Here is a 25,928-nt window from a genome sequence, read left to right as displayed (position 1 = left end):
AAGAGTTGAGCAGGGAGAAATGACATAGCTCAAAAAGATCAGAAGTTTTACAGGGGAAAGACCACAAAACTTACACCCTGATTAAAGAAAAAGATTTTGACAAACCCAATGAAATGCATTCCAAGAGGCCAACAAAAGTGGAAAGTATAATCATTAAGACATTGTCAATAATCTTTGAAAGTTCACAGAAAATGGAGAGGTGCCATAAAACTGTAATGAGACAACATGGTATCATGCTGCCATTTCCTCCATGCCAAAGACTCTTAGCTCCTTTGCAGCTACAGACCAAAGGAAGTTCCTTTCCTGGGAACTGATCCTGAGGGAAAAATAGGATTAGGATTAGGATTAGGAAATAAGCCAAACAGAATAGGAAAATAAAACATCTGTTTTGTGATAGAAAGGCCCTTTACACCAGCATGCCTATGATAGACAGTTTGGATCCAAAACTGGCCATGAGATGTCAGAGTGAATCTAAACTCAGCCAATCTCTGAGATGCTAATTTGGGTTTTATTTTTGTTGTCATTTCATTTTATCATTTTTTCTGAACCTAACCAACAAGCGAAAGGACAGATACACAATAGAACACAAAATAAGGATTTTATATAAGACCATGAGTCTATTTTATACTACTTGATTAATTAAAAGTTTGGCATACAATATGACCAGAAAGGACAATGTTCAATGTTGGAAGGGATATGGGAAATCTGGGACATTAATACATTGTTGGTGGTGTGAACTCATCCAATTGTTCTGGAGAGCAATTTGGAATTACTCCCAAAGGGGCAAGAAAAATATGTATACCCTTTGATCCAGCATACCTCTACTGGGTCTATACCCTGAAGAGATCATGAAAAAAGGTAAAAACATCACTTGTACAAAAATATTCATAGCAGTCCTGTTTGTGATAGCAAAGAATTGGAAATTGAGTGAATGTCCATCAATTGGGGAATGGCTGAACAAATTGTGGTATTAGAAACCAGGTGGTATGGGATTTCAGTTAGGCCTGGAAAGACTTGCATGAACTGATGTCAAGCAAGATGAGGAGAACCAGAAGAACACTGTATACCCTAACAGCAACATGGGAGTGATCAACAGCCCTTGGACTTGCTCATTCCATCAATGTAATACTAAGGGTCAATTTTAGAGTACCTGCAATAGAGAATACCACCTGTATGCAGAGAAAGAACTGTAGAATTTAAACAAAGACCAAAGTCTATTACCATCCATTTTTTTTTTAGGATTTTGCAAGGCAAATGGGGTTAAGTGGCTTGCCCAAGGCCACACAGCTAGGTAATTATTAAGTGTCTGAGACCGGATTTGAACCCAAGTACTCCTGACTCCAAGCTGGTGCTCTATCTACTGTGCCACCTAGCTGCCCCTGATCCACTTATTCTTTAGGATTAGATTTTTAGTTTCCAAATAACTTTTATTGTGTCCACTGCTCTTTGCTGAATGAAATTTTCATTGTATTATGATCTCAAAAGAAAAACATATAAAATTTCTGCCTTTATACATTTGATTTTGAGGCTTTTTAATGACCTAATACATGCTCAATTCTTTTGTAATGCCATGTGCTACTGGAAAAAAGCATATTCTTTTCTGCTCCCTTTCCGTTTTCTCCTAAGGTCTGTCATACCTAACTTCTCTAATATTTTATTCACATGTTAGTTTTTTCTTCTTTATTTTTTGGTTAGATTTATCTAGTTCTAAGAAGAGACAGTTGAGGTCCCCCCACTAGTACAGTTTTGCTGTCTGTTTCTTCCTGTAATTCAGTTAACTTCTCCTTTAAGAATCTGCATGCTAACCTTGATGATGCAGCTGTTTTCAACAGTTCAGAGAATTAGGACAACTCTGAGCACCTTTTATGGACAACACCATCCACATACAAAGAAAAACAAAACAAAACAAAACAAAAAACAAAAACTATAAAATCTGAATGAACACTGGTCACTTTAAAAAAAAAATTCTCTAATGTTTTTCCTTCCTACCCATGGCTTTCTTTTCTCTTAGTTCTAATTCCTCATACAGAAAATGGCTAGTATGCGAACATGTTAAACACAAATGTACATGTACAAAATTCACCAGACTATTCACTACCAAGGGGCAAAGGGGGAGGAAGAAAATTGTATAACATAAATATGTATGTGGATGAATGTTGAAAAACTTTCACAACATGTAACTGTAAAAATAAAATATCAATAAGAGAATAAAAAATAGGAAAAAAGATTTTGCATGCTAAATACTTTTGAGGAAAAACAAAGTTGAAAGGAATGAGAGAGAATAGAATAAACATGGTTGGAGGAAATAGGATGGAAGGAATTACAATTAACAATACTAACTATAAAAAATTTGAAGCGGGTTTCTCTATTAAAGGTTCCACTTCTCAAACATATAGAGAACTGAGTCAAATTTATAAAAATAAGAGCCATGCCCCAATTGATAAATGATCAAAGGATATGAATAGTTTTCAGTTGAGGTTATCAAAGCACATTTTAAAATGTTCTAACACATTATTGAATGGAAAATGCAAATTAAAACAATTCTGAGGTACTATTTTATGCCTATTAGATTGTCTAGTAGGACAGAAAACAAAAATGACAAATCTTGAGGTAATGCAGGGAAAATGAGACATTAATGCATTGTTGATGGAGTTTGAACTAATTCAACAATTCTGTAGAGCAATTTGGAACTATGCCTAAAGGATTCTAAAATCATTCATACTCTTTGACCTAGTAATGCCTCTACTAGATCTGTATTCCCCAAAAAGATATGGAAAAGCAAAAAGGAGAAGGACCTATATGTACAAGGACCTACAAGTACCTTATAGTAGTTCTTTTCTGGTGACAAGAAATCAGAAATTGAGGGGACGCCCATAAGTTGGGAATGACTGAACAAATTGTGATGTTATGTGGTAATATGATGGAATGTTATTCTGCTATAACAAATGATGACCAATATGCTCCAAAACATACCTTGGAAAATCTAACATGAGCTGATGCAAAATGAGATTTATTTAGTACAAAGTGACATCAATATTGTAAGATGATGAGCTGTGAATGACTTAACTTTTCTTAGAAATACAGTGACCCAAGATAACTCTGAAAGGCTTATGTTGAAAAAATATTATCCATGCCCAGAAGAATGCTATCATCCCCATCTGATTGAATACTCATAGAAGTATACTTTTTTAACTTAAAAGCAAAAAAGAATTTGCATGCTCTACCACTTGGAGCATCTATGTTCAGTATTAAAATTTCTTCATCATCCATAGTACCTTGTAGTAAGACATAGTTTCCTTCCTTATTTCATTTCATTAGATCTATTTTTGCTTTTGCTTTGTCTAAGATCAGGATTGCTACCCCTGATTTTTTCTTTATTTCAGCTGATGTATAATATATTCTGCTCCAACCTTTTGCCTTTAATCTGTGTGTATGTGGATGAATGCTTCAAATAAGGCACATGGCAGACCCTGATGTTGGTGTTTGCCTGCTCTGCTGCAGTGGGTCTTAGAATCATCTCCTCCAGGTTTGCTGAAGTGGGCTTTGCTCCTGGCTTGCTGAGATGATTCCTGTCCTGGACTATGCTACCCTTTTATCAGAATGATAAACTTGACAATCTTCCAATTTTCTTGAGCCAAAAAATAGTTTCACTGGGTCTTTTCACTGGTTTTGCTTTTCCAGTATTTGTTTTGGATTACTTATGATATGATTGTTTAGAGATAACAATTTACTGCTTACTCTGCTATCTTGAATCCCCTAAAGTCCTTTTTTCTTGGAGTACACTCAGCTTGCAGTTTAAGTTTATCTTGATTGTAAGTTTATATCATTTGCCTTTTGGAATACTGTTTTCTAATATTTCCTGTCATTTACAATAACAACTTAAAGGTGTGATCCTGATTGTTGCTTCTTTTTACTTGAACTGCTTCTTTCTTCATTCTGTGACTTGTGGATTCTATTACATTCCTTGGACTTTTCTTTGGTGGAGTTTCTTTTAGGAAGCAATTCAGGAAATAAGTTCCCTTCTCTCCAGTCATACACTCACCAAGCAGACTAATTCTTCATTACCTCTTGCCAAGACTATTCTAATAGCTTCCTAATGGAACTTCCTGACTCAAGACTCTCTCCACTCCAATTTATCTTTCAACCACCAAAGTAATTATCCTAATTTGCAGATCTGACTAAGACATCCCATTTCTCAATAAATATTACTACATTCCTTATGGGATCAAATATAAACTCCTCATTTTTGACATGTTAAGGTCTTTATAAGGATTCATGGGTATAACAAACATGAGAATCACAGGTCTTGAAGAACATATCAAAACAAAACTTGAATGCCATATGAGAGAAAATAAGATAAGAAATTTCTGCAAAATTTCTGGATACAGATAAATTTATAGTTTACTGTTGTTATTAAGTCATTTCCACCATAATCTAATTCTTTGTATCCCCATTTAGGATTTCCTGGACAAAGATACTAGAATGGTTTGTCATTTCCTTTTCCAGCTCATTTTAGACATGAGGAAACAGTTAAGGGACTTGTTCAGGGTCTCATAGCTGCTAAGTATCTGAGACCTCAGAGAATGGAAGTTTCTTATTCTATTTTATCCAGTTAATTAAGAGTTTATCATATTTTTAAAGGATAAGTTTTCTTTTTATGATAAAATTTTAGGGTTTTTTGCTTTGCATTTCATCTATTTTTTTTCAAAAATTTCTTTTAAGTAATTCTTCTGCTTTTGTTTATATGGCAGACTTTTTTCAGTTTCTGTCATAACTGTCACTGAGACATAGTTACTGTACATAGTTCTAGAATGAAAAAGCATCCTAAGGCAGTGGATATGGTAAGAATTTAATATGATGTGAATAGAAAAGTGAAGTCAAAGAGGAGTGAAGTCCAAAACAAAAACTATTAAAAAAAGAGAGAAACATATGCCTCAGTTCACATAGAATCTATTTTGACAATTGTCTTAAACAACTTTTGAGTTGATGAAGCATCCATTCAGAATAAAATGAAACTGGCAAGGATTACTAGTTTGACCCTATGAGACTCTTAGGTTGGTTGTCATAACTCTGATTGGAACCTGGGACAAGTCTTACTTGTGAAGGATTGTAAAAGGCATAGTGTGTCTGACTAAAGACTGCCCTGTTATTGGTGTAATTTTGCATGATATATCCTTACTCTGTTTGAAAACTGTTTTCTTAAAAGTTAAGTAAACTTTCAGATGACTTGACTGTGAGGAACTAATTTTTACAGCCATCTGATACCTAGGTTAAGGACAATTACAAGCAGTTCTCCTAAAACCATTTATATATTTACTTTCTTAATTTTTTAAAATTTCACAGTCAATTCATTAGTCTTTTTAAAAACTTTTTGGAATGTTTTTAGAGTTAAAATTTTTTATCTGAGAGCTTAAAAGTGCATCTCAAAAATTTTGATATGTAATCTTACTAACTTTTTTACATAATAATTGTTTCACACAGTAATTATATTATCTCATATTAAGAGATAATTTTTTTCTTTAACCCTCACATTCTTTAGAATGCCATTATTAAATGTCCTTTCAGGAATGGATATTTTTCCTTATTCTTCTTTTATTATTATTTTTATTGAATTAAATACTCTTAAAAGAACCATGTATAGCATGGTTAATTTTTTGTAAAGATAACAAATAATGTTGAACAATAGGTATATTCTTTAATGTTCCCAAATTGTGAAAATTCATTTTAAGTTGATTTATTTTATATTCCTTCATTATTTCTTCTTTCTTTTATACCTGGATCAATCCATCTGAAAGAAAGCAACTAAATTTTTTGAGAGAATTGAATGTATTATTTGGTCTTTTTTTTAACATTTGTACTTATTTGCTTTTTTTGTGCTTCTATTTTTCAGTGTTTGGAAGTAATCTCCTAATCTCTTTTTTATTGCTGTTTTTCTTTTTTAGGACTATATAAACAACTTTTTTAGTGAAAATCCATATTTCTATTGATGATTATGCTACAATTTCAGTTTATATTATTTTAGATGTTATCTTGATTCCTTTGCTTTTTGAAATATAGCATTTCATTCCTTTCTCTGATTTCTTGTGAATAGAAAATAATCCCATGATATCTGAATTAACTTTCAGCATCATTCTTTAAGGTCTTTCTCCCAATTGTTTCTAAAATTTGTTTTTTTAATTATTAAAATAATGAAATTTAATCACTACATGTCCTTGAATTTGAAATATGGATATTTGTGCTTGTAGAGGTATAGAGCACTGGACTTGGAATAAACAAGACTCATCTTCATGATTTTAGATCTGAAGTGTCAGATACTTAGCAACTGTGAGACCCTGAACAAGTTCCTTAACTGTTTCCTCATGTCTAAAATGAGCTGGAAAAGGAAGTGACAAACCATTCTAGTATCTTTGTCAAGAAAATCCCAAATGGGGATACAAAGAGTTAGATTGTGGTGGAAATGGCTTAATAACAACAGTAAGCTATAACTTTGTCTGTATCCAGAAATTTTGCAGAAATTATTTTCTCTCATATGGCATTCAAGTTTTGTTTTGATATGTTCTTCAAGACCTGTGATTCTCATGTTTGTTATACCCACAAATCCTTATAAAGACCTTAAAATGTCAAAAATGAGGAGTTTGTATTTGATCCCATAGGGAATGTAGTAATATTTATTGAGAAATGGGATGTCCTAGTCAGATCTGCAAATTAGGATAATTACTTTGGTGGTTGAAAGATAAATTGGAGTGGAGAGAGTCATGAGTCAGGAAGTTCCATTAGGAAGCTATTAGAATAGTCTTGGCAAGAGGTAATGAAGAATTAGTCTGTTTGGTGAGTGTATGACAACAGAGATTAAAAATATCAAACCATGCTATAGAAAATAGAGTTTCTCTATAGAAATATAAAACTACCAAATTCACAGAACATGAATGATTTAAACAACCAAATCTCAGAAAACTAAATTTTAAAAATTATAAAGGAAATATAATGGGAAAAACCCATAGAGATAAAAAGTTATATTCAATCAAATATTTGAAGATCAAATGCTACCTAAGCTACTCAAGGTTTACAAATACTGAAAAAGAAAACATTCTGCCAAACTCGTTTTTCTTATAAAATCGTCCTCTTCAAGAATGAAGGACAAACAATGACAAGAACCTGTGTCATATATTGTCATAATGCCTAAAACTGCAAAAAGACAAAACAGCTAGTCAAACAAAAAAAATCATTAATAAATATTAATGTAAAAAGACTTAGTTCTAGAAAAAAATCTAAAAAATACATTAAAATGTGATCACTGTGACTAAAGGGGAGTCATATCAAAGACAAGCATTTTTCAACATAAGCATCAGAATTAATTATTTTTTAAAATATCACAAACTACATTATTATATAAATAGAAAGAAAAAGAACTCCTAAAAGAACATTTGAAGGCTTGTCTTCTTAATCCCATCAAGAACTGTAGAGTTATCTTCATTTCTTTGAAGATCTTTAGAACTAATAAAACACTCCTTTTACTGAAATGTCTGATTCCCTGAATTCCCTCTACCCTATTCTAAATACTCCCTCCCCCATCTTGAGTTCCCCCTCCTCCTACCTCATACCAAGTTGTTCCCCACACCAGGGTTTGGAGTCATACTCTTCTTTGATTAGACAAAACCAAGTTTGATGATTCATTTCCCACTTTCTGATAGTGAAAACTTTATAAGCCCCACTATAGCTCCCATTTTGGGAGGGCTGGCTCTTTAGCACACCTGTGCAAAATACAACTTAGAGAAATACCAATAAATGTGAATGCTAACCTAATTCTGTTTTGCTCTTTCGTAAAGCCAAAAATTCTAGTAACATTTGTTTCTAATTAGGACAAATTCTGGGTTTAATGTACTAATCCCTGATTAGTACAAACTCTGGGAAGGTTAGTGTATATTTATATTGAACAGGCCAAAACTGACTGAGAACCCCCTCTTTGTCTTGGGGGCACCTTCACATTTTTTCACAAATTTTTACTTAGAAAACAGAAAAAAACTGAGATAATTTACAACTTCTATAAATTAGCAGGTTACAAAATAAATACAAAAAAATCAATCATATTCATATATATATATGTATATATACATATGTATGTGTGTGTATATATAAATATAGCAATAACAAAAGTCAAGGGGAAATTACAGGAAAAAAAGATAGCATTCAAAATAAATATAAAAAATGTACAAAATACCTGGAAATAAATCAACCAAAGCATATTTAACACATGTAAATAAAATAACAAAACATTTTTCAAGAAATATTTATTTATTGTTTATTTTTTTCTTCAATGGGTTAATAAAATATAAAATTTATATTATCTAAATTTGTTTTAGATACACTATATCAATCAGACTAAGAAAATATCACTTTAAATACCTATATTACATAATAATATCGATTTGGTGAAACAAAATATCTGGAAATACTATGTAAATAAAGAAAAAGGAGGTAGGAGGTAAGCAATAGGACTTGTAGGTCATAATTTATAGTAAAAGGCAGTAAATATCAAAATATAAGATATTGGCTTTTAAAAATGGACAAGTAGATTCATAGACTTGATATCTAAGTTTGATAAATGGAAAAAAGATTCTTGGAGCATTTATTTGACAAAAATTTCTGGGAAAACTGGAAAGCATTTGGAGAAATTAGTTTTAGAGCAACATTTTATATCATTTATCACAATAAAGTCAATAAGGGCAATGAAGAGAAATAGCAAACTGGGTGAAAAAATCTAGTAAGCTTGGTATCATTCAAAGTCTTCAGAATTTTTGAGACTTGCCTTTAAAGCATAAAGCATGTATCTGTGCTGCTTCACCAAGGTCTTCTTCTATTGCTATATTATGAACATAGAGGTTACTCTGGCTTATTGAAGCCTAAACATAAGAGGTAAGTTCTGGCAAGTCCAATCAAACTGGAAACAATCAAATGAGGGTTAGGTAAGGTATATGTCTATAATCTAAGACTAGTGCCCCAGTTAAATTTAGAGTTTATCATTAGGTAGGATGCTGAAGGATAAATTTGAAGAAGATACCATAATATCTCTCTTGCCTTGTCTAGAAAAATTATAGAAACCTTAGGCTCTATGACAAAAAGGAGACAATAGCCACATCAACAAATCCCAGATCTCTGAGGTATAGAAGAATTCTTTCCTGAAATTCTCAAGGGTAGAGACAATAACAACAAAAATTATTATATATTTAATATATGTAGCTTTCATATATTTGCTTTCTTTATTGTAATAATTTCCGGTAAGAGGAAGGGAGGTAAACTTTCTTCCTATTTCTCTCCAGATAGATATAATCCATGTGTGTATATTTATATATCTGTATATACAAACATATACACACTTCAGGAAACTAAGGCACAAAGAGATTAACCAACTTGCTTGATAGGACACATACACACACACACACACACACACACACACACACACACACACACACACTCAAACAGACACTCATATTCCTTTTCTATGTTTGAACAAAACAGATCTACAATATTGTTAAAAACAAAGTAGAAGTCAAGAAATTCTCCATTATATTTATATTAAAATGCATATTTCTCACTCCATTACTATAAGAATATCCCCTCCACACATCCTCCCTTATACTTACCATAGGAGAGTCTTCATTTGTGATAGCATTAATACATAAGTTTGAAAACAGAAATATGAGGAGAAAGCCCAAGTGTAGTGGAATGTCCAAAGTTGAGAATGAAGAGTCCTAGGTTCTGGTCATATTTCTGCCACAAATTAACTGTATGACCTTGGATAAATCTCTTAATCTCTTGCTCCTCAATTTCCTCATCTAAGAAAGCCAGGAATCATGGAAAATTATTTAAAACATCTCTTCTAACTTTGATAATTTCTGAATCTTTGATTCAAAGATGAGCTTTAAGGTATTTTCTCTCTCAGTTCCATTATTAATATATCTCACTTTGGCACTGTATTGCTATTAAGTAACTTAGTCATATTTTACATATTGCATTCAAATAGTAGATATTTTGGAGGAAAGCAGACCTTTGCAAGTTCAGGCACTGAAGTTGAGAAACAAATCATGCTTCATGTCCTGGAAAATATTACAGGACACAGCCATGGTTAGCTCTGGCTAGCACAGGCTTGGCTAGCTCTGACATCTCAGACTTCATCTTTGGCTAGCTAATATTCCTACTTGAAAAATAAAAGATATTTTAACTTGAATATGTAGCCATAACTTCTCATTTACTATTTAACATATTAGCCGAAAAGATGCCAGAACAAAAAAAATACAACTCTATTTCAGTATTTGGCAATGACTAAGCATTAAATGATATATATTTAATAAAAATATTTATTACCTACAAGCCCAAACCAAGAGCAACTTATCTTGGCAGAATTTTACCTAGTAAAGTTTTCTAAGCTATGACTTCAGTTTAGAATACACCATGGATTTTGCTGTTAAACTGCCTCAGATTTTCAATGGATAACCAAGGGATATTTTAGTCATAGGATGAAAGGATTGTAGATTTAGAGCCATAAGGACCAAGAAGTCATTTAGTCATACTCCCTCATTTAAAATATGTTGAAAGTGATGTCCAGAGAGGTTGTGACTTTGCTATCCATCACACAGATGGTATGATAGAACTGAGATTTTAATTTTATTGCAGAAGTTTGTTCTCTACACAAAAGCATTACTGAAAAGCCACTCCAAGGCAACAATGGAAAAATTAACCAGCCTTTAATAAATGATTACTTGGTTAGGATTATGATAGTATAATAGTGAAATTCAAAGTTTTATTAGTTTGGAGGCAAAAATCTCTCTCTCTTTCTCTCTCTCTCTCTCTCTCTCTCTCTCTCTCTCTCTCTCTCTCCCCCTCCCTCCCTCTGTCTCTGTCTCTTTCTTTTTATCTCTCAATCTTTTTGTCTGTCTGTCTCTTCTCTCTCTCTCTCTCTCTCTCTCTCTCTCTCTCTCTCTCTCTCTCTCTCTCTCTCTCTCTCTCCCTCTCCCTCTCCCTCCCCTCTCCCTCTCCCTCTCCCTCTCCCTCTCCCTCTCCCTCTCCCTCCTGTCTCTCTCTCTCTGGCTCTTTTTCCTCTTAAACCTGGGAGCAAACCTATAATAATGGTGAATTGGAACCTTGTGGGGATAACACCAATCCTTGTGATATATTCTTATCAAGGAGTCAAATAAGTATATAGAGTGATATAGAATTATAAATTGACCCTATTCAAAACTATCATCATGATCTAATTGACAGAGAGATAAAAAGGACAGCAGGACCAGTGGAACATCATTATGTTCTTGACAGGGAAAAAAGACATAAATGCTAGAATGTGGCAAAAATACCAGTACCTCTTTAGCTAGACCTGCCTCAATGCAGATGATGTTACTCACCAATTAAATAGTAAAGCTTCAATATATGAATATGGTCATTATGTTGTCAGTCCTATAACAGTAACAATAAGAATAATAATAATATCCTGAACTTATAAAGGGGTTTTTCTGCATACCAGATACTGTGCTAAGCACCTTGGGAGATAAGTTTTTTAATAGAAATTGAAGCTAATTGAGGTTAAGTGACTTGCTAGGGGTCACACAGTGAGTGTGAGTCCAAATTTGAATTTAAGTTCTCCTGACTCATTCTATCTCTGCATCACCTACATACTAGTAAGAGCTTGCTTCATACACACATTATATTGGAGACCAATGAAGGTCAGTCATAGAAAAAAATTTTTCCCTAAACTCAAATTAAATTAAACAAGACCTAAAAGAACTAATAAATCTTAAAAATAAAAAGTTTAAGCACCTTAAGTCATTAAAAATATTTACTTAAAGCAAAAACTAAATGTTTTACCTAATGACAAAACAGATGGCAACACAATAATAATGCCTCAAATGATTTTGAAGAGGAGATGGGGATTCTTGGATTAGAATTTTCATAATTCTGAGTTTGAACACAGGAGTCCAAATAGATCAACTATACCAAAATAGAATAGTTTTTAAAAGTCATGGATTGTTATGATCAACATTAATGGACATTTTTCCACAGTATTTGATAGAAATTTAAAAAAAAAACACCAAAGGAGTTAGAATATATACAGCAGTTGATACCAATAGAATGAATCAGAGAAAGAAAGGTAGTTCTATCAAGGAATTCAGTTAAGGTTAAAAGCCAAATACTACCATGCCAAAATATTACAGTGATCTAAATGGAAATTTATTATTAATTCTGTTGTTTTAACCAAGCAACCTGAAACAGTATACTATTTATACTGTTTTTCTAAATTAATGTAATCTCTCTGATTCAGTTACACACTCATTGCTTATTCAATACATGTAAATAAATTTTAAAAAAACCTGAGTTTAGTGAGACTACTAGAATTTTTGATGTCCACATCAAAATATGATTTCTATTTTAAAGAATATCAGGCAACACAGTAAAATAATCTTTCAGGGAAACAATAGAAACCCTCTATGATGCAGGATAATCTCAAATCTCTGCTAACTTGGCTTTAATTTGGCTTTCAAGTTAAAGTAAGTCTTGTAGCAAAATATCCTACTCATCATTTAGTGTAGAGATGTCAAATATGTTGTCTGAACTTCCCAAGTGCTGCTAAATGTATCGTGCAATTGGAAAATATCTGCTAAAATAAATAAAACAAAAAAACCCCAGATAATGTTAATATGTGGGGTTTATATGACTGTATGACCTATAGGAATACTTATGTTTGTTTTAAGGGTTCCTATTTCTATTTGACACCACCGACTTTGTGTATGTATATGACATTGTGTTATATGACTCCACTGAGAAACATATTAAAAACATTTTCTATTTAATGGAATCTTTCTCCAATGTCATTCAAACTCAATAAGTGTAAAATTCTCAATGTATCAAAGAAAGACAGAGAGGCTTTAAGTTTGAATTCAGAGGTTAAATTGAACCAATGAACAAAGGTGACACTTAGAAATACCTAGACTTCTGCCAGGAAAGATATATCAGACATAAAACGATCAAAGAGAAAACTGAGGCTATGAATGTCATGAGATTTACTGGCATCCTGAAATGAAATCTCAAAGGGAAGAACAAGCTTAAAATAATTAACATTCATGCAATAACAGTCTTAACATATACTTTTGGAACAATAAAATAGACCTTAACAGATCTAGAAAGGATCCTTATGAAAACCTATAAAATATCAATAAAACAAATCTCATCACCCAAAGACAGCTTAGGGAAAGATTAAGACAACCTCAAAAAAATGGAGGAATAGAGTGAATGGATGTGCTCAGGGAACATTATTATGAGATTAAAATCTTATATAAATACTCTTGAAACAAGTACACATCACTTCACCAATGAAAAAAAATTATATGCCACTGAATTTGTGAAGTATAACTTCAAGTGATTTACTCTGAATACCTGATAAATTCTGAATACTATGATTCATTCAAAAAGGGCTTTTTTATGATTACTATGGCTTTTCTCATAATGTATTTAAGGATATGCTTGCAATTTAAGATTTTCTAAACTTCAAGTACTCTCCTTTTCCTCTAAATATAAATTGATATTGTCACTTGAAATATAGATACACTTGGATAAATGTGCATGTGGTCCCATGAATGTCTGCCTCTGTTCTTTTCTGTCTTGGTGTTGGTTCTTTCATTTATGTCAAGAAGGATAATCTTAAAGCTACAATCCTGTGAATTTGGGAAAGAATGGAGAATAGACCATCTAACTATCCAGGAGAGTACATGCCAGGTTCTTATATCTTCCCTGCATTGATGCTTTATGGAGTTACCTGGGAACCCAACGCAGTGGTATCCAAATAAAGGACTCATTTCGTATTACTATCACATTTGGATATAAAAATGAAGGGAACAATACTATGTAGAGACTGGGCTTAGTCTAAACTCATCTACCCAGACTAAGATGGTACAGAGAAGGGGTTAGGGAAAAGAATGCTTAAATTTCTAATCTTGGCATATCTTAGAAATAGACATCCCTTTGTGAAAACTTTAAAATATAATTTCATCAGCCTAAAAGTACTGCCATTGTTGAGAAGCGACCTGACATAGTGGGTAAAAGCTGAAAAGCTGAATGAAGACTCAGAAAGATCTGGATGCAACAATATACCAGTGGGACGAGTCACTTATTGATTGTCTTCATTCCCGCAGGAAACTCTCTAAGACTCTAAATTGTAAAGCAAATGTTGATCTATATTAGTAGAGGAAATTTCTTACATGAAAGTTAATACACAAATAAAATCACAGATCGAGAGAGAGAGAGAGAGAGAGAGAGAGAGAGAGAGAGAGGAAAAAGAAAAGAAAATATGATTCTTACTCAAACATTTCAACCACAATGAAATTATTCTCAAGCTATCTGTTCATGCAGTTGCAACTAAAGCCACAAAATCCATGGTACAAAGAATATGATTTGATGAGATGATTTGATATTGACTCCAGAAAAGGGGCCATCTAAGTCCTATGAACTTTTCCTCATTAGAAAAAAGGCTGATAGATTTGGATGCTAGAAGATCCTACCTTCCTCCCAAAGAACAATGTGAGACTTTGCTTAATTAGTTGAGCTTGGTGAGTCAATCCATGAAAACACAAGAGGATAGATAAGCAAAACTCAAAAGAGTTTAACCTTCTGTCCCTTTTAACTTTCTCTTGTTTTCAGTCATTTAACCCATGTACTGAGATCGAGCTCAGGGCAAGAATTTAGCCAGACTCCTTTGAGCCCTGAACAAGTTTTTGGGATGAATGTCTGTTTCTCAGATGAGGTTCATATAAAGCCACAAGTAATTACAGGATGTGTCTCTAGACAGTCAACAGAATAAAAAAGAGAAATCTTTCATTGGCACAAGATGAGACATGAGCCAAAGCCTCACATGACTAATGTATTTTGACTCTTGCTTCTATGGAATGGTGATTTACTGAAACAGACTCCAGGAGCTGAGGGACTCTAGCCATCCCAGAGAGATGAAGACACACACCACTGGTCCATCTTCATGTCTTGCTGTTGAATCACCCTTCAGAGTTCCCTCTAATAATAAAAGTGAGCATCAATCAAGAATTAAGGTCTATGAACCAAAGCCAAAGAGCCAGTCCATGTCCCTAAGTTTTTAATATGAATATCTCTCCCCATCTAGAAGGAAAGGGCAGCAAAGGTGGCAGCTTATTTGCATTTCCTTCAGACGTGAACCTTGGGGCCAGTGAGTCACACTCTTAGAGCAGCACTGTCTAGAAAGCCTAGACAGCTTGGGCTTGCATACAATGGATCCGGTGCACATGGGATTAGAATAATGACTCTTCTTAATGTTTCACAGACCATAAAATTGAGCTCAATTCCACTCCTAGTCATATCAGTAGGAGGTTGAAATGTTTGGTTTTTCTTATTGATAATATTAGTGATTCATAACATCCTCTCACTGTTCAAAAGAAAAGGGAGGAAGATCTTTTTCCATTTGGCTCATCTTTCATTTTTATGAGTCAGTGGAAAGGTTTTCCTTTCCCTCTCAACTTATTTTCTTCTACAGTTCAAAGTTTCCCTGTACCTCAAATTCGGGTGCTGTTTATTAACTGACTGGTATTGGGTCTGCAACAGTTAGGGGCATAGAAAGGAAGAAAGGGGGGAGTTTTCATTGATGCATAACTGGGAAAGCAGTTCATTTTTTCAGGAGCATAAGAAAATTAAACCTACACAAGGTGAGTTTCCTATATAAGTAACCCAAAGATATTGCATCCCTGGATAAATCACAACTCTCTGGGTTTTATCTTTCCCATCTGTAAAATGAACAAATTGGACTGATTGGCCTCTAAGTTCCCTTTCAACTCTAAATCAATGATTCTATGAAATTAAAAGAATGGAGATATCAACATTTAGATGCAAAAAAAAAGAGTATGAAGTATACTTATTCCATGTCTTAGAATTTTTTAATGGCATTTGACCTACATAGGTTTTTTTAGGTTTTTGCAAGGCAAATGGGGTTAAGTGGCTTGCCCAAGGTCACACAGCTACATAGTTATTTTTAAGTATCTGAGACCAGATTTGAACCCAGGTACTACTGACTCCAGGGCCAATGCTCTATCCACTATGCCACCTAGCCACCCCAACCTACATGTTAATAAGAATCATGTTCTATTTTATTTTCCATAACTTTTCAAAAATAATTCTTTATCTTACAAATCTTAAGAATGATAACTAAAACAAGACAAATAGCAACAAAAAGTTACATACCAAGCAGCCTTCATTCATTCATTCACTTATTCAACAAAACATTTAATAAACATCTGATACATCTAAAACTCCAAAATTAAAGGGATTTTCTTTTTTTTTTGCTTTTTTTAAGTTTTATTGAAGGCAATGGGGTAAGGTGACTTGCCCAAAGTCACACAGATAGGTAATTATTAAGTGTCTGAGGCTAAATCTGAACTCAGTTCCTACTGACTCTAGGGCCTGTGCTCTATCCACTGCATCATCTAACTGCCCCCAGGGATATTCTAATAGAGTTGGTATAGCATAGTGGATAGGGAGCTAGCCTTAAAGATGGACCTATTTTCAAGTCTCCCCTCTGACACATAATACCTGTGTGACCTTGGGCAAGTCTGTGACCTTTACTCTCAAAACTCTGGGCAATATTCTATGATCATCAGTTAAGGGAAGGTATCAACCTGCCTTGATAAAAGAAGTTTCCTTAACTGAACATTCCCTATACTAATGAAATCATAGTTCTAGTTCCTATTTCTATCCCTTTGAGGTCAATTAAGAAAGAGGTTATGTCTAGTTGAGGGATAGGGCATCACAGAGGAAATAAGAATTTGAATATAGCTTTGAAGAATGAATAAAACTCAAAAGACAAAAATTACAAAGCTGGCAGTAGAGAATTGAATAACTGAAGTCACAGTGAAATAGTGAAAAAAATTATATAATATAGAGTCCATAGGTTTCGCAATGTGTAGAGTGCCAGGCCAGGAGTCAAGAGGACCTGAATTAAAATCCATCTTTAGACACTTACTTGCTTTGTGAGCCCAGACAAGTCAACTTAACTCTGTTTGTCTCAGTCTCTTCATCTATAAAATGAGCTGGAGGAAAAGAGATCATAAAAAAATGGATAAACACCCACATGAACAAAAACATTTATAGCAGCTCTTTTCATAGTGTCAAAGAATTAGAAATTAAGGGGGTAGCTAGGTGGCATGGTGGATAGAGCACTGGCCCTGCAGTCAGGAGTACCTGGGTTCAAATTTGGCCTCAGACACTTAATAAATACCTAGCTGTTTGGCTTTGAGCAAGCTACTTAACCCCATTGCCTCGCAAAAACCTAAAAAAAAAAAAGAATTAGAAATTAAGGAGATGTCCATCAATTGGGGAATGGCTGAACAAATGTGGTATATGTGTATATGTGTGTGTGTGTATGTTTGTTTGACAAAACCAAATATATACATATATATATATATATATATATATATGTATGTATGTATTTGTGTGTGTGAGATGGAAAAATATATATATATATATATTTGTGTGTGTGTATGTGTGTGTGAAATGGAACATTATACACTCTAACAGCAACATTGGGTAATAATCAATTATGATGGACTTACTCACTTCATCATTACAATAATGAAAGACAATTCTTAAATACATATGATAGAAAATACCATATGAATCCAGAGAAGGAACTGTGGAGTTTAAATGCAGGCCAAAACTTACACTATCTTCAATTTTTTAAAGTTGTCTTATGTATTATGTCATATTTTCTCTCTAATTTTTTTCTGTTGCGAGTTGATTCTTGTTTTACAACATGATTAATATGGATCTATGCTTAGCATGGATATATATAAAGAACCCATATTAGATTGCTTTCAGTTAGGGGGAGAGGGAGGGAAGGGAGGAAGAAAACTTTAAAACTCAAAACCTTGCAAAAAAATTATTGTTGAAAAGTGCCATTGCATTTAGTTGGAAAAATGAATTAAATTTTTAAATTTTTAAAATTAGTTTGGAGAAGGTAATAGCAAACCATTCTGGTAACTTTTTTCAAGAAAATCCAAAATCCCCATGAAGAGTTGGAGATGACTGTAAAAACTTAACAACAGAAATAACATGGGTTGAAGTGGAGTAAATCATGAAAGAAACTAAAAAATTAGTTTGAAGACAAATTAAGGAGGGCCTCAAATACCAGGTTTCTTAATGGTGAACCCCACACCAAGAAGATCCACAAACTATCAATGATATGTTGGGATAGATTGGTATGTAGGCTGGAGTAAGGTAGGATCAAGGAATTAAGAGATGGAAATATTTGCTAGAATCCTCTAGAAATTGTTCAGATCAGAAGAAATTAGAGTCTAAACCAGGGTGAAGAAAAACATGAATAAATAAGGCGAGACAGATATAAGAGGTAATATCAAGGTCAAATCAAAAGGATATGGCAACCAAACAGATGAGATGAAAGAAAGTTGTCATTGTTCATCCAGTGTTGTGTCCAACCCTTTGTGACCCTATGGACCACATTACATCAATACCATTCATGACGTTTTCTTCACACAGAACTAGAGTGGTTTGCCATTTCACTCTCCAGTGAATTAAAGCAAACAGAAGTTAAGTTATACAACTAGTTAGTGGCTAAAGGCTAGATTTTACCACAGGTCTTCCTGACTCTGGACCCTGCACCCTAACCACTGAAAGAAAGGGAAGAGTAAAATATGGATCTGAATATATCACAGGAATGACTAGAACAGTGGTGCCATTGATAAACAGAGAAACCAAGAAGATTGGAGAATGAACTTCAGTTGTTCACTTTGAATAATTGGGGCATGGAGACAAGAATAAAGAGTAGATGAAAAAAAAATTATGTTAGTATATAGGACATAGGTAACAGAACAAAAAGACCTATTTTTCTTTTATGGAGAAAATTATTCTTTTTTGTCATTACTAAAACTAAAAACAAAACAAGGTAAATGTGCTATGGACCTATTACTATATATCAAATGAAATCATATGTAGTTCTCCCATATGGACCAATATTTTTCCTGGAGAAATTAAGATTTAAAGGAGGACAGAATAACTACCTTGAAATATTTGAAACTTGTAATGGGGAAGACATAAGTTTTTTTTTTTTCTGTGTGCCTCCAGAAGGTTAGATAAGGACTTATTAAAGTGAAACAGAGATAGATTTTTAATTTAACATAAGGAAGAAATTTTAGCAAATAGAAGTCCAAAGATGCAGTAGTTTGTCCTGTTAGGTAGTAAGTGAACCTGCCTCTAATGGTATTTAAATAAAGCCTGGATGACTACTTGTCTGACATATTATAAAGGAAATTCACTCTTGTGGTCCCTTCAGGCTTTATTAATTCTAGAATTCTTGCACCCCCACAGGCTATCCTATATATGATGTTATGAGATATTTTGACCCCATTTTTAGAAAGGGGCAGCGTAAAATTGTCTATGAGGAGAGGTGTGTGGGTTTTTAAAAAATGGGTTATTTTACCAAGCTACTGATAGCTTTTTTTGGGGAAACTGACTTTTAATTCCCTTGAAATATATCCCTTGGTAGGGTTGCATAATCTTTTGTGCATAACAGAAATATATTGTGGTAGAAAGTGTCTCATATAAGTACTATTCTTCTTAGTTTTTCAAACAGCAGCCTAGGCCCCAGTCATTTCTAAGTATGTTATCATTTTATTTTCTTTTACACCACTAGCCACAAGTTCTGATGAGACTGTGTGTTTTGGGCAGTTATCTGAAATCATAGAAGAGATCAGGGTTGATTGGCTAAAATGATCCTAATCACCAACCTGTGCACAATGTTGACTTCAAATCATATGGAGACAATGAAGCAACTATATATTTGAATTAATTCTGTTTCAACTGAATTTATTTTGTCAAAGAGTAATCATATCGAAAGAAAATTATGGGGGGGAGAAGTGTCCTCCAACTTCCAACTTCCCTCTTCCCTACCCCAATCCAATTTATGCACCAAATGCCAAAAAAGTCAAATGATTACAAGATTCCATGCCTGGACAACCATGAGAAAGTCCATACAAATGATTGACATTGTGGAGTTGCTTGATGATGTGTGAAACCAATGGTCTTTGACTTTGCCTACCTTGTCCTCGAGTTCCATTATTCTGATTTCTATTTTTAGGCTTCATTTCAAGCCTGCTAAATCTAACCTGCCCACAGGAAAATAGAGGAATCTATATTAAAGATATATTCCCAAAGTGGGAAAAGGCCCTTGCTTCAAAGATTTGACTCTTGGGTCTCACTTTGCTCTTCACCAAGTTATTGTAGTATGAAGTATTTCCCACCTGGAAAACTTAAACTATGGTAAAGATGGTAATGAAAACATAATGCCTTAAAAAGTCAATGGTTTGCAGAATAAGCTGTTTGAGAGTATATTTTGTTTTTCATTTTGATTTTTTATCCCTTATGACTCAGGAACCATACACAATGGAGGGGCTTTAGAAATATTCTTTGAATTGTATTGTTGAATTCTTAAAAGAAGTAAAGATTGTACAATAGAAATCATCACTTAATGAAATAACACTTCAAATACTCAAAACTTTTTAATCTCAAGGGTGTATTTCTCAGGAATCTAATATAGTTATTATTACATTAAATTTGTCTCCTAAATAACTCTTGAATATCAGTGCCATTCTATCAAAATAAAACCTCTCTCTCTCTCTCTCTCTCTCTCTCTCTCTCTCTCTCTCTCTCTCTCTCCCCATCCCTCCCTCCCCAAATATATATATATATATATATATGTGTGTGTGTGTATATGTATATATATATATATATATATATATATATATATATATGTATATACACATATAACCTCATTTACCCTCATATGTACATTGAAAGATAGATGGGGCAGGTTTTTCCAAAGGAAAAAATTGTCAAAAAATATTTCAGTTCATTGCAGATCTAAGATTAGATTCCAGGTTTCCCAATTTGTTTGATCTTCTATGTGGTGAATTTACACTTCCTCTCTGTTATTCTCAGTATTTCAAAAACATAAGTATTTTTTATTACAGACCTACAATTTCACTGGTATTGGCTACTTTTAGTGAAAAAACTTCCTCTACCAAAGCAGTTCTCCACCTTCTCTGCAACAGATATTTGCCTAGAAGACTGACCAGTTGAGTGTTCTTTCCAGGCAAAGGTAGGATTTGAACCAATATTTTCCTAACTCACAGGTCACTGCTATAGCTTCAGATCATGCTGCCTCTATTATAATACAATAATACTATAAGATAACACACACATATTTTATATATACATATATATAAACACACAAATTAGTTCTTTGCAAACCCCAAAGGATCATATAAATTGCTATAATTCATTTTTTATAAATTTTATTTTCAGTTTCAAATCTCTCTCCATTTCTCCTTCCTCCATACTAATTCACCTTTTTTGGTAATGTCCAAAATCAAATATATATCATTTTTCAAGGAGAATGTCCATTAAAATGAAAGCAATTATGTTTTCATAATTAAGAAGAAAACCAATGTAAGTTTTGTTCTTCACTGAAGCTGCTGAGACCTTTATTTAGTGAAAGAAATAGTATATCTAGAAAAAAGGACAAAAATGCATAAAGCTAAAGGCAAGAGTAACAAGGTAGGTGTGGATTTAACAACTGAATTATAACTTGTACTGTCTAGTAGCTAGACTGAACACTTATGTCCTTAGCTAAAGGACATGGTTTCATGAAAGACACTTCAACTTTAACATAATGTGCCATTCAAGTGCCATAATTTCTATTTATTTAAGAAAAAAGCAACTTTAACGGAAAGATTGAGACAACAGAAAATAAGAAGCAAAAATGATATGAATTTACAGCACATCTGAAAGATCTGGTTTCCAGAGGAAAGTTTTGTGTTGCATTAGAAACAGTGCAGAGGCATGAATGTATGGGTGCAATCAAAAGTGAAATATAGAGTGAATAACTAAGAAGACCTTAAGGGGAAAATCTATCACAGGCAGAATGTCAACCATTGTGAGTAACTCTGAAAGGAGCCACTGAGGAAAGAAAGATTTAATAGTTTCATTCCTTTCAATCCATCCATGTGAAACAACACACAGATTATCACAAACATATATTTCTAATACTTTTTAAACTTATAGTTATGCATATTTTTAAAATTCTTTTTAAATTTTGAGTTCCAGATTTTCTCCTTCCCATACATCCCTCTCTCATCCAATGAGAAGGTAAACAATATGATATCAATTATACATGTGAAATCATGCAAAATATATTTCCTTATTAGCCAAATCTTAAAATAAAGCAGAAATGAAAGAAAATCATACTTTAATTTTCACTCAGAGTTCACAGTCCTCTCTCAAGAAGTAGATAACATTTGTCTTGGATCACTATAGTGAGCAGAGTAGCCAATTCTTCACAATTGATCATCATTATATCATTGCTGTTATTGTGCATAATAATCTCCTGGTTCTCACTTTATTTTGCATAAGTTCATATAAGTTTTGCCACATTTTTTCCTTTCTGAAACTATCTCCCTTCGTCATGTGTTTTAGCACAATAGCTTATCATCACAATCATATACCACAAATCAATTTCTAATTCTTTGCCACACAAAAGGAGCTGTTAAAATTTTTGATATTATATTTTTATTTGTTTGGGATTTTTTTGTATTTTTCAAGGCAATGGGGTTAAGTGGCTTGCCCAAGGCCACACACCTAGGTAATTATTAAGTGTCTGAGACCAGATTTGAACCCAGGTACTCCTGACTCCAGGGCCAGTGCTTTATCCACTGCACCACAAATATATATAAAATATATATAGGATATATATATATATATATACATATGTATATATATATATATATACTTTTCCTTTTTCTTTGATCTCTTTGGGATAAAGATCCCTCTAAACCAAAGAAATTGACCTTGAAGACTGAGTTGATGAGACATTGTGAGAATCTTCATTGACCTCCCAGAAAAATGTGATGAAGCAAAAATCCTGAATACCAAATTTCAGTAAATTATATAATAACATTAACTATAATTGTGGAGGGAGGTATAATGGGGAAACCAAGTACATAAAGCTCTCTTTTACTACTCCTTATCCCTAAATTCCTAAATGAAAAAGGATGGTAGAAGACTGATAATACAGAGATGAAAATCCTTTTCAAAAAGCCAAATAAAACAAGGTCAAAGAGGAAGTTGGGGAAAACAAGAAATTTCTGCAAACCTCAAGGAGCATTGGAAAATGTAAACTGAGTGATTCAGCAATATTATGTAGAAAATGTATACAAAATCCCTTTTGGAAACACAAGGGAGATTGCAAGTAAAAGTGAACTGTCAAACCTGGAGATATATTTATTTCATATCTCCTTTGCTTTATAAAATAAGTTAGGTCTCCAGGCACTCAAATGCAATACCACACATTTTAAATAATGATGGTGATTCCTTCTTAGTTCTCTCAGCCAAACCCCACAATAGTTTTTTAATGGTGTAGATGAATAGGTTGCCCCTTATACTCAGCTTGAAGAATAAATCCTAGGCTCAAGGCCAAGAGACAAGTTCAAAGACACATTTTGAAGGGGAAAAATTCCTCATTCTCTTCAGCAAAATGGAAGTTGGAAAGCAGGTTGAAATTGAGAATATACAAAGAAAACATACAGAAAATATGTAGAGTCCAGATCTGCTCTCTAATGATGATTGACCAATGCTTAAAAAAAGTCATTTCCTGTCTCCACCTAAAGATTGAGAAAAGAAAAATGGATAATGAAAATAAAGGCAGTCTAAGGAGAGAAAGGCAAACCTAATGATAAAATGTGAAATATAAAATGAATTTCTGAAAGACAGTATACTATCTCTTGATAGATGAGAATTTTCTACATAATACTCAAATAAAATCCTGCTAGTTTATTACAAATTTCAAAAGCTAGCTTAAAATTCACAATGTTGGACTTTTTAAAAAAGAATCACTGGAATCTCAAACTTATTTTCATAAATTCATTGACTCATTCCATTGACTGATTAGAAAATTCTTAGAGTTGACCATCTCAATTTACAACACTCTTCAATGAAGTCTTGTGAAGAGATGTATCACTTCATAATCCATATCACTTGTACCATATTTTGTAGAAGCAGTGTATAACATTGGATCAAAAGCTGAAGGATAAGTACTGATCCTATGTGATCTTAGGTAAATTACTTCAGATTTCTTGGTCTCAGTTTCCTCATCTGTAAAATAAGGAAGTTGGACTATCAAAACCACTCCTAGCCTTCTCTATGGATTTTCAGTTATTAACACAAAACAACTTAATAGCTTTAAGAGGCTATACCTCCCATGAGAGCTCCCCTCCCTATTGTCCTTCTTGGGCATTCTAGTATTTCAGTGCTATGTGGCAATACCAAATTACAACTCCCTTGCCTTGATTAAAGATATTAGTTTTTTACTGTTGGCTATTTCAGGTTACATTATAAATCTTATAAACCTATTTTCAAGGCAACATGACCGAAATACAAAATCACTACTCTGAATAATAGTTATCTTTAGTCATCTATTAAAAATTATCAATGCATGTGGAAAAGAGAATAGATAGTTGATTTGTTATTGTATTACATGACTGGCAAGGGTCAAAATGACACCACTATGATGGGATCAAGGAACAGTTTGTCTAACTATGACCAATAAGATCAATATCAGCTCAGAAGACTCTATCACAAGTCAGACACAAATAGTCCCTAAGAACATTTAGAGTGTAGATATCTCTAAATTTGTGAATCACATGTTTCTTTTGAGCTACTTTAGTTCTGCTTTGCTATAAAACACAGCACCTTCCTGGATTAGTGTATGCCATACTAGATGGTCCTATGCCAGTGTCTCCCATGTCTTGCAATCAGTTCCAAAGTTCTTCAGGGAAATCTTTAATGTCCTTGTATTTCTTCTTCTGACCTCCATGTGAACACTTGCCTTGTGTGAGTTCTCCATTATAATCTTTTAAGCAAATGTACTTTGGCATTTAAACAACATGGCTAGTCCATCCAAATTGCACTCTCTGTATAGAGTTTGAAAGCTTGGGAGTTCAACTCAAGAAAAGACCTTAGTATCCTTATCTTGCGAGGTGATCTTCAGAACCTTCCTAAGAAAATTCAAATGAAAACAATTGAATTGTGGGCGACTAGGTGGCACAGTAGATAAAGCACCGGCCCTGGAGTCAGGAGTACTTAGGTTCAAATCCGGTCTCAGACACTTAATAATTACCTAGCTGTGTGGCCTTGGGCAAGCCACTTAACTCCATTTGCCTTGCAAAAACCTAAAAATAAATAGATAAAAATAAAAAATAAAAAAAAACAATTGAATTTCCTTGCAAGGCACTGATTTATCATCCAAGTTGCACAGGATACAATAATGAAGTTAGCACAATGACTCTAGTTCTTCAGCTTGATGGACAATCTAATAATTCTTTCTCACACTTCCTTTTGGAGTATCCCAAACATTAAGTTTGCTCTGTGTCAACCTCAGTATCAATATGTATATCCCTGGAAAGTATATTGTCAAGAAAAGTGAACTTACCCCTAGCATTCAAAATTTCTCCTTTTATTGTAACCAATGGTTCTATATGGTTGGTGCTGACTGGAGGAGAACCTATCTTTTCTTGGTGTTAATCATCAGACCAAAATTAGCAGAGAATTGGTCCATATTTTGTTGCTTCTTGGCCTTAAAGGGTATGCACAGTCATCTGTGAACAAAAAGTCACATATCAATTCTCCTTCTTTTGCCCTGACTTGTAACCTTTTTAAGTTAAATAATTTAAGTTAGTACTCATGACTAACCTTGAAGCTTTTTTTCATCCTCAATGAAGGCCTCAAAGAAAACATCTTGCTAAAAAGCATGGGAGCAAACAGCTTAGCTTGATGACTGGGAAAGTTCAAGGGTATTGTCCATT

At 33.5% G+C, this 25,928-nt stretch overlaps 1 long non-coding RNA gene across 4 annotated transcripts in view; it reads right to left on the bottom strand.

Annotated features, from left to right (window-relative positions):
* Positions 1–11,083: 11,083 nt before the first annotated feature.
* Positions 11,084–25,928, bottom strand: part of LOC141497772 (uncharacterized) — a 93,071-nt gene continuing 78,226 nt past the window's right edge. Inside the window, exons 4-5 of one of the 4 annotated variants that reach the window (XR_012471445.1) lie at positions 25,556–25,721; positions 22,923–24,219 (exon numbers count right to left, since the gene is read on the bottom strand). This is a non-coding gene — a long non-coding RNA (uncharacterized LOC141497772). Of the gene's footprint in view, positions 17,088–22,922; positions 25,722–25,928 lie in introns of those variants that run through there. The other 3 variants (XR_012471446.1, XR_012471447.1, XR_012471444.1) reach the window with 3 other exon arrangements.

Source organism: Macrotis lagotis, chromosome X (genome assembly GCF_037893015.1).
Source record: "Macrotis lagotis isolate mMagLag1 chromosome X, bilby.v1.9.chrom.fasta, whole genome shotgun sequence".
NCBI lineage: Eukaryota > Metazoa > Chordata > Mammalia > Peramelemorphia > Peramelidae > Macrotis > Macrotis lagotis.
This window is presented reverse-complemented; position numbering and strand designations above follow the sequence as displayed.